Below are 13,835 nucleotides of genomic sequence, written 5' to 3'. Positions count from 1 at the left end.
CACCTGCAGCAGCCCGCAGCCACAGACAGGACCACCAGCAGCTAAACCGCTGCCCAGGGACACCACCGCCAGCAGCCCCGCAGGGCAGAACAAGACCGCCAGCAGCTGAACCGCTGCCCAGGACACCGCCACCACAAGCAGTGCTGCCAAGGACACTGCCGCAAGCACCGCTGCCCAGGACACCACCGCCAGCAGCCCCGCAGGCCAGTCAGCGCAAATGATTCTGACGCTACTGAGTCCGCCACGGGCAGGATGAAGCACTCTGGGCACAAGGCCCCCTCCAGAACCAGTGGAGAGATACATCCACTACCTCTATCCTTGGCAGGATGAAGCACTCTGGGCACAAGGCCCCCTCCAGAACCAGTGGAGCGATACATCCAGTACTTCTGTCCTTGGCAGGATGAAGCACTCTGGGCACAAGGCCCCCTCCAGAACCAGTGGAGACTGTTATCCACTTGAGAGACTGTGGCTTAGCACTCCCCAGGATTGAACAGTGGGCAAACCACCTTCTGTAGAGACTTGAGAGACTGTGGCTTTGCACTCCCCACGATTGAGCAGTGGGCAAACCACCCACTGAAGAGACTTGAGAGACTGTGGCTTTGCACTCCCCAGGATTGAACAGTGGGCAAACCACCCATTGTAGGGACTTGAGAGACTGTGGCTTTGCATTACCCAGGATTGAAAAGTGGGCAACCCACCCACTTGAGAGACTTTAGAGACTGTGGCTTTGCACTCCCCAGGATTGAAAAGTGGGCAACCCACCCACTGTAGAGACTTGAGAGACTGTGGCTTTGTATTCCCCAGGATTGAACAGTGGGCAAACCACCTTCTGTAGAGACTTGAGAGACTGTGGCTTTGCACTCCCCACGATTGAGCAGTGGGCAAACCACCCACTGAAGAGACTTGAGAGACTGTGGCTTTGCACTCCCCAGGATTGAACAGTGGGCTAACCACCCATTGTAGGGACTTGAGAGACTGTGGCTTTGCACTCCCCAGGATTGAACAGTGGGCAACCCACCCACTTGAGAGACTTTAGAGACTGTGGCTTTGCACTCCCCAGGATTGAACAGTGGGCAACCCACCCACTGTAGAGACTTGAGAGACTGTGGCTTTGTACTCCCCAGGATTGGACAGTGGGCAAACCACCCACTGTAGAGACTTGTGAGACTGTGGCTTTGCACTCCCCAGGATACATCAATGGGCATGGAGCCCCCTCGTGGATCTGGCGTTGTGCACTCAACCGGCTGAGGTGCCCCCCTTTCCCTCCCCCTGAGGTGCCTGTTTTATTTCTAGCTGATGCTCCTGCAGTGTTCTCTCCGTTTTGATTGGGTATTGAGTGTGGGCCTCGCTCATGCCTTTTGGGCCCAGTGATCCACGGATTATGATGGTGGAATCCCTTGGACTTGTGTTCTTGGTGTATATAATTGTATATCGTATAAATGTATATATTTGTATATATTTTAGATTCATGTCTTTGAATATATCCAATTATTTGACTAATTTCCTTTTGTTCTTGCATTCTTCCAGGGGGGTCGGGTGTAACTGTGATGTATCAACATGTACTTGTGTGTGTGCTGTAGTGGGTGAAGGTGGGGATGGGGGTGTTGCGGGCTGTGTGTTTGTGTCACTGTTTTTTCACTTCCCCCTCCCCTGTGTGGTAGGTGCAGTAATCACCATTGTCTTCGCCGCCTGCGTTCGTGCTCCTGGTAGAGGAGCAGGAAGATAAAGGCTGGCAGAGTTTGGAGCTCCGATTCCATGGCGTCCTGTTTCCTCGTGGGGTGTGTAGAGGTGAGCATTTTCCCTTCGAAGTCCTGTTTCCGCCATGTTTTTTTCGCGGTGAATCCGCCCCGGAAAAGGTAGCGGATTGGTGGGTTGTAATTCTGTGGGCAGTACATTGTCCTCCGCCTGTCTGTTGGCGGTTACTGCCGCGGTGTTTGTTTGTACCGCCATGGCGGTCGGAGTGTTAAAGTGGCTGTCTATGTTGCCGGTTACCGGCATGGTCGTAATTCAATTTTTTGACCTCCGGCCTGTTGGCGGTTTTACCGCCGCTTTAACACCGACCGCCAGGGTTGTAATGACCACCTTTATGCCAAACACCTACCAAATGTACCTAAAGGGTGTGGTGTAGCGCAAACTTGGGGATATTAATTTCATGCATTCCGCAGTTAAAATCCACTGGCTACATTTCCTGGAACTATTTGATTATATAGCCAATATAGCTTTCTTATATCCTCCTGGTTAAGGTTTCCCAGCAAAAACATATCCGCACCTTTTAGAAAATGTTTTTCAGAAAACCCACCACCTTTTGCTTCAAAACACATAGGGGCTGTTAGAAGTGTGATTTCTAGTTGGCAGCGGCATACACCATTGTCCAAATAGGGACCCCAGTTCTATTCAGGGTAAGTCACACACAATCCAAATTATCCTGTGCCCACCCTCTGGTAGCTTGGCACTGAGCAGACAGGCTTAACTTAAAAGACAATGTGTAAAGTATTTGTGCAATAAATCATACAATAACACAGGGAAAACACCACAAAAATACACCCACAGCTTTAGAACAATATATGATATGTATCTGGTTAAATTAAGGTCAAAACAACAGAGATTCAATAAGCACAAGTTGAGATATCACTTTTGCAATTTAAAAAAAGAGTCTTAAATCTTATAAATCAACAGCTGTCTCTTGTTTGTACACAATATCTGGTTTGCGTCAAAATTACCATGCTTGGAGACCTCAGAGGAGGAGAAATAAGATGTACGTTGGAATTTTGGGCACGGCACAGACGATGCGTCATTTCGTTCCAAGCAAGGGGCCTTGCAGCGATTTCTGGCACGCAGCCTTAGGTGTTCATGCAGGCAGTCAAAACACTGACCGCCAGCGTCTCCGGATCCCTGCCGGGCAAATAATGAACCTTTCTGTGGGCCGGCGGGCTGAAACATTGTTTCGGCCCACCGGCCCACAGAAAGGCCTGGCCGGGACATTGACGGCGGCTCCACATGGAGCCGCCACCAATGCCTCTGTGCGGCAGGTGCAGCTGCACCCGTCAAGCAGATCACTGCCTGAAAATCGGACAGTGACCTGCGCGACAGGGCACTGCACCGGGGCCCCTGTACTGCCCATGCAAATTGCATGGGCAGTGCATGGGCCCACAGGGGTGCCCCGGGCACCCACTCCACCAGCCTTTCCCTGGCGGGATAACCCGCCACAGAAAGGCTGGTGGATTAGGAAACATTTTCCGAGGGGTAGCGCCAGGCTGCCTGACGATGGCGGCCCTCACCATGATCGGTTTCAGCCGCCAACGCTGGCATGGCAGGCCAACCCACCCTTTTCATAATGACCACCTTAGTTCCTCACTGCAATATGGGTTTCTCTTTGACGCCAAGGGAAGATGTGTGGAAATCCCGGGAGTGCGAGACAATGTCAAAGGTGTTGCGTTGATCCAATAGATGATGTGTCTGAGTTTCTGTCGCACAGGAGGCACTGCGTCGCTTCTTTACTCAGGAAGTCGGGCTGTGTTGTTCCGGCTTGGCTGTGTGTCAATCCGGTAGGGCTGTGCGAGGAATTTCCAGTCGCAACGCAGGCACTGCATCAACCTTTGCTGGGGATGTTGGGCTGCGTCATTCCAGCTCAGTTGTGCAGCGATTTTCTCATCGAAGGGCAGGGTGTGCCTCATTTCTGGCAGGCTGAGTATCGATTCTCGGTGCACAAGCGGTGTCTTGAAGAGATGAAGTCTTTTTGGCCCTGAGACTTCAGAAAACAGGAGGCAAGCTCAATCCAAGCCCTTGGAGAGCTCTTCTCAGCAAAGTCAAAGGGCAGTACTCCTTCACAGCAAAGCAGTCCAGATGAGTCCTTTGGGTAGCCAGGAAGTTCCTCTTGACAGATTGCAGGTTCAGGGCCATAAGTGTCTGATTTGGTGGAGTCAGGGGCCCAGTTTATATACTCAGAAATGCCTCTGAATTGGGGGAGGCTTCAAAGAGTGGGTTTGAAGTGCACAAGGTCCCCTTTTAGTACGGGTCTGTCTGCCAGGGTCCCAGTAGGGGGTTTGGTAGTCCATTGTGTGAGGGCAGGCAACTTGTGTTAGAAATATAAGTGTCAGGCCGACCACCCTCACAGCCCAGGAAGACCCATTCAGTATGCAGATGAGTGCAGGTGTGATTGAGTATACTGTGTTTGTGGTTGTCTGGGTGAAATGCGCAAGGGAGCAGTCAACCAGCCCAGCCGTGGATTCGACACAGGCTGTAAGGCACAGATGGATTTTAAGTGCAGAGAGTTGCCCACTTTCTAAAAGTGGCATTTCTAAAATAGTAATATAAAATCCAACTTCACCGATAAGCAGGATTTTGTATTACCATTCTGGCCATACTAAATATGACCTGGTTACCCCTGTCGTATCGGAATCTACCACTGAAACAGTATATGAGCGTAGCCCTAATGCTAGTCTATGAAAGAAGAAGGCCTCACAGTAGTGGAAAACGAATTTAGGATTTCTATACTAACAGGACATATAAAACACACATGTACATGTCCTGCCTTTTACCTACATAGCACACTGCCCTATGGGTTACCTAGGACCTACCTAAAGGTGAGGTATATGTAGAAACAGGGGAGTTTAAGGCTAGACAAGTACTTTTAAATGCCAAGTCAAAATGGCAGTGAAACTGCATACACAGGCCTTGCAAAGGCAGGCCTGAGACATGGTAAAGGGGCTACTTATGTGGTTGGCACAACCAGTGCTGCAGGACCACTTCAATTTACAGGCCCTGGTCACATGTAGGGCACTTTACTAGGTACTTACAAGTAAATTAAATATGCCAATTGGGTAGGAGAAAATGTTACCATGTTTTAGGGAGAGATCACATGCACTTTAGCACTGGTTAGAAGTGGTAAAGTGTCCTGAGTCCTAAAGCCAGCAAAAATGAGGTCAGAAAAAGAAAGGAGAAAGGCAAAAGATTTGGAGGTTACCCTGCAGAGAGGCCATTTCTAACAGGGGTATATTTATCAAAGGTTTTACGTTGCCCTTGCGAAATGCAAGGGGGCGCAGGGTGACTCATAACCAGGAAGGAGGTTCACCAAGCCAAGCAAAGCCACCAGGGAATGAATAAAAATGCTACATCTTCCCAGGGGAGGCATAATGAGGAGACAAATGTTTATCTCTCCTTCTTTTTATATCTTTCCTTGTAGAAAAAAACTTTAGAAGATAGTTTTTGTGCAGGAAGGCATTTTTTCCTGCACAAAAGCAAAATACTACCCGCAGTTCATGCACCCTTGCACCATGGTACACGGGTACCTGCTATGGTGCTAGGCAGCACCTAATGTGCCTACCAAGGAGGAGACAAGAATGTGCCATATAACGTTAAATAGAGCTATTCCTGCCCTCTACCTGTTATGCAAGGCAGGGCAGCTTGGTGCGCTATGCGGCATGCCATTTTGATAAATCTGCCACAATTTCCACTGCATACCCCATCCCTTAAATTGTAAAAAAATAAAAAAGAATAAGTGCAGGGCACTTAAAATCCGTGCTACCGAATGTTAGGAATGCCGAATAGCAAGGCTGTCTTGTCTTTATTCCCCTATGCTTCTTTCTTTCACCATTCTACATTTTCTGCATTGTAGCCTCACTCTTGCCATTTCTTTTTCATTTCTGCTCACAATGTCACATTTTCCCTATATTTCTCTTACTATTCCCCTTTCCTGCATTTCACTCTCTTCCTGTCAAAGTTTGATGACGAAATATAAGTCCTGGTCCCCAAAAATGAGTTCTGGTAAACCCCACCTGCAACAAGAGGCACAAATACATACCTATTAAACCTCGTTCTGTTATGTCAACAGCACCAAACTATTTCATTTGGCAGTACTACAGAGTCACATCCTCATGGCTCTCCCTTCTTAGAAGGGAACATCCGCTCTCCAAAGAGACAGCATTTTGGAACGAGTAACTCATGGATAGAAGTCATAGAAGAAACACATATTTGTATGAATGTATTACCTTGAATTAAACTTGTCCTGATCCAATGAATTCTACTCTGTCTGATAACAACAAGCCAAGTGTAGGTCTTGGGGAACTATCCTTCCAAATGTAAATTTTTGACTATTTCAAAAGAACTGTAAGCCACGCTCAAGGCGATTACTCAAATGTAAAAATCCATCTTCATTTCTGGGCCCATAATCCGTGAAATATACGTCTCAAAGAAATCGCTGTGCTATGCACCTGAAAGCACATTTTAGATGCATAGTATATGCAGAAAAATTCTCACTGTCGTGTATAATTTTCATGATTGTTCAAACTATTAAACGCAATTACTCAAATACTAAACATAACATCATTTACTGATTAGACATTAGTCCTAAATTAAGTCAAACGTTTAATTCCTGGACATGCAATAAGCATCTGTCATTCTCCTAATTGTAATGCTCCTCATACCATCAGTAGTCAAATCCAGCCAATAGAGTTTTTAAGTATTATGCTGTGTACTTCTTCACTATCTTAGAAATCTGGCTTTGTTTTTTTCGCATAATTTATTTATGTTCTTATTAATTTCTCAGCAATCTAATTCATGATTTAATTAGCTATTCTGCAGTCAAGGCACAACACAACTCCTTCCATGAATAATCTGTTCTAATCCATGCCATCAGACATTTACCCCATGGTTTAAAAGTAATGAATTTTACTTCTGTCTCTAAAAATAAATTGATATGCTTAGTATTTTGTTCAAAGATTATCACATGTACATTTTACTTCCCTCAAAGTAAGATAGTGAATGCCATATAAATATACATTTGCATACCTTTCCCTTTACCTATTTCAGCTCACTGCTCATTGCAGCCTTCCATTGTTGCAAAGAAGTGTTGTTTTTGCCTCTGAATTAACAAAATCAGCAGTTTTCGTCTATTTGTTTCAAAATACATCACAAATCATCTATGATTTCCAGTTGTAGCGCAATGTATACACCATTCACTCATGTAAGGTTCATGACATGAATGTTTTGAAAAAAGATGCCATATCTCTGCAGTACATTTGGGGAAAATTTCACACACACATTCCAGCTCTACACGTGACAATCAAAGACAGGATAATTGTTTGAAACATCTCCAGTGTTTGCTAAATGTACATTTAAAAAATCTGAACATAAACAAAAAGATTGGATCTGCATTAAAAGACTTGAATCTTTATTTTAACTTCATGTGTGTCCCTTAATAATTTTCAAAGAGTGTTTTTTAACTAATATGCCTTGAGATTCACTTAAATTCATACATGCCAGAATTTGTCCTAAATTGAAAGCTTACTATTTAAAATCTGCATGGACATATAGTTACCTTGAAGGCAATGTTAAGAATAGAATGTTCATGGTTACCTATTTATACTTATCTTCACCATACTCTAGCACTCAATATGGGTACAATATTTTTGCAGATTGAAATTTTTTTCCTCTCTGTTCACACACACAACTATTGTTGAAAAGCAATTTAGCGACCATAGTCTGTCATTCCTTATTGCTATTTGCCTTCACGATTACAATCATACACCAAGTGCAAAATACAGCTTTGAAGCAAGGAGCAGAAATGGCAATTAATAGATTTTTGATGTGTTTAGTTTGTCCTGCAGACCAACAGTAACATTTCCTCCTAATTCAACCAGGATGTACTAAATGCCTCTAATAGATTATCCATCCTGTCTTATTTATTTCAAAGAAGGCAGAGTGTAGACAAACTCGGCTTAGTATTTCGAAATGCACTTGAGAATGTATGGCTTCTGCAGACTCCTGTTTTCTACTCACTCGACTTACAAAATATCAATCCTACAATGCTAATAAATTCACACTTTTGACTGTGGTTCGATTTGAGATCTGATGGAACCATCACCACTTATCTTCTTGTTCTAGAATTCTTGCTTTCTCATGAGCAGCTGAATGATTCTCATCAATTTCTGAGCATTAGCCTGAGGCACTGAAATCATAAATATAACTTGAACATGAAAAATGGTTTTTGATGAAAATAATTGTAAAGGCAGGGATTGTATGAAAGGTACCGCAAATTGCTGTACCCCAAACACACATCACATGGTGGAAGAATGAAAAACAACATAAAGAGAGTAAGCATTATATGTGAGATACCAATATCATAATGAATTCATTCATAGAATTTGAGGGCTGGTCAGGCCCACCAGTTCAAGCCTCTCTGCCAAAGCCCATGCCCAATGTATCATCCTATATATAATAGATTGGCCAGTATAATAGAGGCCAGTCTAATGTCTAAAGAAAGACGGTAAAACAAGGAATCGCCAAATAGGACGTTTACATCAAGGAAATAGATGATGAAACAACCGCTCCTAAGTAGGAATGGTGACTGCAAGATACAAGCCCAAAAGAGTAATGGTTTGTGCTCGTAACTTGCAGTTTCCTTGTTAGGTGCTCATTTTGTTCGAATCCAACTGTTGACTTCCCCTTTTGGCTGGACGTTGTCCTGTCGTTCTTTCCCATTTTTGGCCATATAGTGATAAAAAACTGCATTCTGCAGGCTTTTATTTAAACATTGGGATGTTCTACAGATTCCCTTAACACATTGGCCTGGCCTCACTTATATTCACTCTTTTGGAATTTGACTCTTAAATTGTCACTTTGTTCATGTTCCATGCAGGTTCTTCCTTGCCTATAACTGGGCCCTGGAACTTGACTTACAATGTTTTTGTGAGCCTGATGTAATATGTCTGATGAAGATATTCTTTCGGGTGCTTTCTCTTAAGTGTCTTTCGACAATTGTCCGGATGATGGCCCCAGGCAATTGAACCATTGAGGTTTTAGCTCTCTGCACACACATTGGCTTAATCCGACTTATAGACGGAAACGGACGTTGGACACTGCGCGTCAGAGGGCCGGGTGGATCGCGGTGAGGAGTGTGTGCAAGGACGCGAGCCGGCTGAGTGGAGAGGAGAGGTGCGTGTGCAGGGACGGCTGGGGGTGGCTGGAAGGCGCCTCGACCGGCGCATTTGCTCGTTGTCCTTATCCCTCAATCCCTGCTCATAGGACATTTTGCTTGCCTGGCAAAATTAAAGCATACAACAGCCCAGTGGTAGGTGCGCCTCCCATCGGCTGTGTAGCGCCGGGCCGGTGGCATAGGAGAGACTTTGGTGAGACTGAGAATTATTTTGAATCCAGTGACCTGTGCAGCGGGTGAGGCCCCCCTGCGTATCGCTAACGGGCGCTCAGAAGGACTCAGAAGGACTGTAACCTGCGGAGATGGTGAAGAGGGGAGTGAGGCAAGCCTGACCCCCTGAGGTACAGAGCCCCCTCTAAGAGTCACCCGGACACCCAGAGACCTCCCTTACGCACGGTAGCAAGGTATTAAGCTCTGGGCTTGGGGTGCAGCGTCCTGCAACGTGGAGGACCGGGGAGCATCCCCTCGGTCCCCTAATGCTGCGCACCGCCGCACCCCTGTTCCCCGCCCGTCGCCCCTGCTACTTCTCTCGGTGCCAAATCTCTCCCCTGTCGCGAGGAGGAGGAGAGAGGGAGTATCCCCGGCAAGGAGGGAGAGAGACAGAGCTAAGGAGCCAGGACACCCAAGGATACCGACAGGAAGTATCTATATCAAATAACAGTGAAGTTCTCCACCCCAAAAACCTGGAGTGGAGCACAGTGGAAGCACAGTATTAGATCGCAGGGTGCAGCAGTCAAGCAGAACTGAACTCGTACTGAATTTGAACTAGAACCACGGTAGAAGGCATTGGTTCAGGTGGGAGTGAGAGTGGGGGAGAGTTTCTAAGTGCATACAGTGCATTTGGCGTAAGATACCCCCGTGTAACCCTCGAGCATAAGCCGGGGCAGCTTGTGTTCAAGGAAAGCTGCCAGTCTCTTCCTCACTCACCTTGTGTCTCACCCTTCCTCTCCTCCGGTCGACAGACTTTACGATCTCATGAGCTGCTGAAGTTGTCGCAGGGAGTAAAGTGGAAGCGAAAGTGGAACTTTGTGTTATTATAGTGTGGAATAGTGTGGAATAGTGTGGTGAACTTTGGATCATTGTGGGAATTTATTTTTTTACTATTTATTTACTATCTTCTGGACACAGAGTATAGTATCTAGTGTTCAGTGCTCAGAATGCCGGTGAGTAAAACCTGAGTACGTGGCACAAAGTAGGGGCCAAAGTTAGGTTTTAAAACAAAGGAAACATTGGGGGAACACCAGCATTCTGAGGCACCATATGGAAATTGTGAAGAAGGCTCTGGAGGCAGCGGAGGAAATATACCACAGTTGCTGGACCAGGAGGACCATTTTAGAGACAATGGGGTCAGTGGTGAAAAACCCTCAGGGACCCCTCTGGGGGAATCAATCAGAGAGTTTGTTGGGAAGAACTTAAAAAAAACGCACCATATGTCACAAGCGTCAGAGGGTAATATCATGTTGGATTCCAATCAGAGTGAAATAGGCTGTCCTATGAGAAATGATTTTCAAGCTTCAGACTCATCGCAGATAGAGGACTTGTTCCTAGGGGAGGGGTTTGAAGGCAATCCTCGTCCCCATACCCCCGCCACTTGTTATGGATAGTATAAGATTGGAAGAGGGACCCCTGTCCAGCACTAGCACCAGCATTGGCTTTGAGAGAATGAATGAGAGGGAGGATCACTTAAGAGGTGGGGGGGCCTGTCGGAGGGGGGAGTAAATTGGATGTAATTTTGCCATCTTCACCCCTGGGTAGACAGTCTGTATTTGCGATAGATACCACCGCCGTACCCGCTGAGTCACTATTAGATGTAATGTTCCTAATGCAAAAGACCCTGCAAGCGAAACTAGAGGTACTGACGGCAAACAATAGTTTGGGGAAATCCCACAAGAGTCAATTACAAGGGATTACTGAGGAGTTGAAATGTATTAATAGTAGTATGCCTGCTTTAGTATGACCTATTTTGGAAAAGAGGGATCAAGAAACAGATACCCTTGATACCCCCAAACAAAATAACAAAGGAGGGGAAATAGCTATAGCTCAGACATTACAGGCATTAAATGACCCTCCAGTATATGTTTCCAAACATCCAATGTTAGTGATAAAGAGGAATCGTAGATGGAGGAGAAAGGGTAATGGTCTGTATAGGCTACGCTATCAACCAAAATATAGGAAGAAAAGTAAGCAAGGTAATGCTGGGTGTAAAACAGCAGGAAGGAGGAAGGGGACATTTAGTGCAGGTCGATCACGACAACTTCTCAAGGCCAGGCCTGGTCAGGCCAAGCCGCGATCAAGGTAGGGAAGCTGCATCCCCAAAGCAAGGGGTCACCCTAGAAATAGTGCCTAGTATATCCAACAGAGAAGTTAGCTGGCGAGGAGAAAGAAAGAGGGGTAGACAAGGAGTGGAAGTGGATATGGAAGTAGTAGAAGAATCAAGAGAGCAAAGTAGTGGTTCTGGGGGAGAGAACATTATTAAGAGATCAGAAAGAAGGAGGGGGTGTAGAGAAGTAATTAACACAACCTGCCCAGTTAAGAACAGGGTCTTATTTTCATCTACAGGCACCGAGAACAAGAAAGAGCAGGAAAGGTTTGGTGGGAGTAAAGGAAGTTGGATATATTTGGTGCCTTGGAGAAGAGAAACTGCGAGGAAACGCCTAACGAAGTTAAAACCATTAAATCGTTCCCATCTCTTAGAAGTTATGGCCTCGTGCCCAAGCCTATGTGAGATTGAGTCAGATGATATAAAACAAATAGGATTTATATTAAGCCCGGAGGGGGAAGAGGTGACTAAAGCACTCTTTTACTCTGACTACATTAGGCGATTGGTATTACAAGCAGAGGCGGAGCTGATGAAAGAGGGTATAAGAGTAGTGCAGGGAAACGCGACAAAAGACGTGATACACGATAGGCGTGCCCTTAGGTGCCATGCAAGTACGCTCCCAAATCAAGTCCAATTTAATCTGTCTTATAATAAAAATCAAAGTAGGCGTAGTTTCAGAATGTAACGACCCACAATGGAGGAATTGCTTTGAACCCTTTGTAAATCCCCATGATGAGTATAGTATGGGTGAGTTCAATGATGTGGACTAAGAATTATGCCCCGCGCACAGCCATTTGGTTTTATCCTGGAATCTGGGAGGCTATAATAAACATTTAAAACAAGAGCGGTTTAAAGGAGAGCTTGAAGAGTATGATGTAATGTGTTTCCAAGAAACTTGGCTGTGCGTTGATCCGGGGCCACTAGATGGTTTCATGTGCCTGTTTAGGGGAGCAATTCAGCAAGGGCCAGGACGTGCATCAGTGGGACTAATAACCCTAGCCTCTACCAGAATAGCAAATAAGTTCACAGAAATAAAAAATAAATGTAGTTGGCTATTAGCAGGCCAGGTAGATCTCTACAATGTAATAGGTGGCGCTAAACAGCTTCTGATACTCAATGTTTTATACAACCGGGGAATGTGTTTGATTATAATATACAGCATGGGCTATTCGAGGAAGGTCTGGAACTATAATGCACTGGTAACGCTGGCTGTCTGATTTTAATGTTGGGAGACTTTAATCATAAACTTGACCCTAATGCCAGTGACAATTTATATAAGGAGCTACTGGCAGCAGCACAAATCCCTAGAAGTATCTTTCCAAACGTAGAATGTTCCACTCGTGATTTGTCTTTAGCAAGAACATTAGGATCATTGGGCATGTTTTGCCTAAATGGGCGTATGAAGAACGACCGTCCGGCCCAAAAGACCTTTCGAACAGGTAATCAGGAATGCCCTATTGACTATGCTTTTGTAAACACCTGGGGCCAGATGTAGCAAAGGTTTTTACCCATTCTCTGTCTATGGGAAAAAGTGTTCGTACATAAGGCCCCTGGTTCTTTGGAGAAGTGCAACATTTGGAGGTCGGGCATACAGAGGGCAGTGATCATTGGCCGCACTAAATAACAATACGCTCAGCTGATAAAATTCAAGAAGAAAGAGAAAAGGCACTGATAGCGTTAGTTGAGTACCCCCGTAGGGTAATGACCCGACAAACAGATGGCAGTCTAGAAGTACTTAATAATTTGATTGTAAACTATCCCATCCTTAATATGGAAGAAGACCCAAATGACATATTCAAAGGCTATAATAAGGGTATTGTGTTAATGGTCAATTGCCTTCAAAGTAAATTAAAAATACCTCAAAAGGGAAAGAGGAAGGGAGAACCATATATGATGAATAATAGTAAAATATGGTTTAATCAGGAATATAGATGTAGAATGCAAATGATGCGAAGATCACTAAGGGATTATAAGAAAAGACCCTCCGTTGTTAAAGAAGAGAAGCTTCGTCAAGCAAAACAGGATTATAAGATGCTGATAAGACAGAGGAAACGAGAATATGTTAATAAAAATGGGGATGTAATGATGGAGGTGATAAAAACACGGAATATTAGGGGCTTTTGGCAGTTGGTAAGGGAGGGGAAAAAGGTAGGAGCTATGCGGTGTTTGGTTGGTGAAGAAGACTGGTATACATTTTTGTCTTCTGTATATAAAGGTACAGAGGATGAAGAAGGCTATTGTATTCCCAGGAAGCTTGGTGAGAAGATAAGATTAGCTTTTGTCCCACATAAAATAAAATAAACTATTGCAGCTTTGAAATTAACTAAAGCAGCAGGCCCAGACAATCTCCCAGCAATAATAATAAAAAATAATATTGACTGGTGGACAAAATTCTTCTTGTTATGTTTTGTAAAATCCTTGATTATGGCCGTTTTTCGGAGAGTTGGAAGGGTGCCATGATAAGACCGATTTACAAAAAGGAGGATCCAACTCATCCAAAAATCTATCGGCTGATACGTTTATTAGACGTAGGGGAAAAGGTTTTCCCAAAGCTATTGCTGGGGACAATCAAAGAATGGGCAG

The sequence above is a fragment of the Pleurodeles waltl genome, chromosome 7 (assembly GCF_031143425.1).
Source record: "Pleurodeles waltl isolate 20211129_DDA chromosome 7, aPleWal1.hap1.20221129, whole genome shotgun sequence".
Taxonomy (NCBI): Eukaryota; Metazoa; Chordata; class Amphibia; order Caudata; family Salamandridae; genus Pleurodeles; species Pleurodeles waltl.
This window is presented reverse-complemented; position numbering follows the sequence as displayed.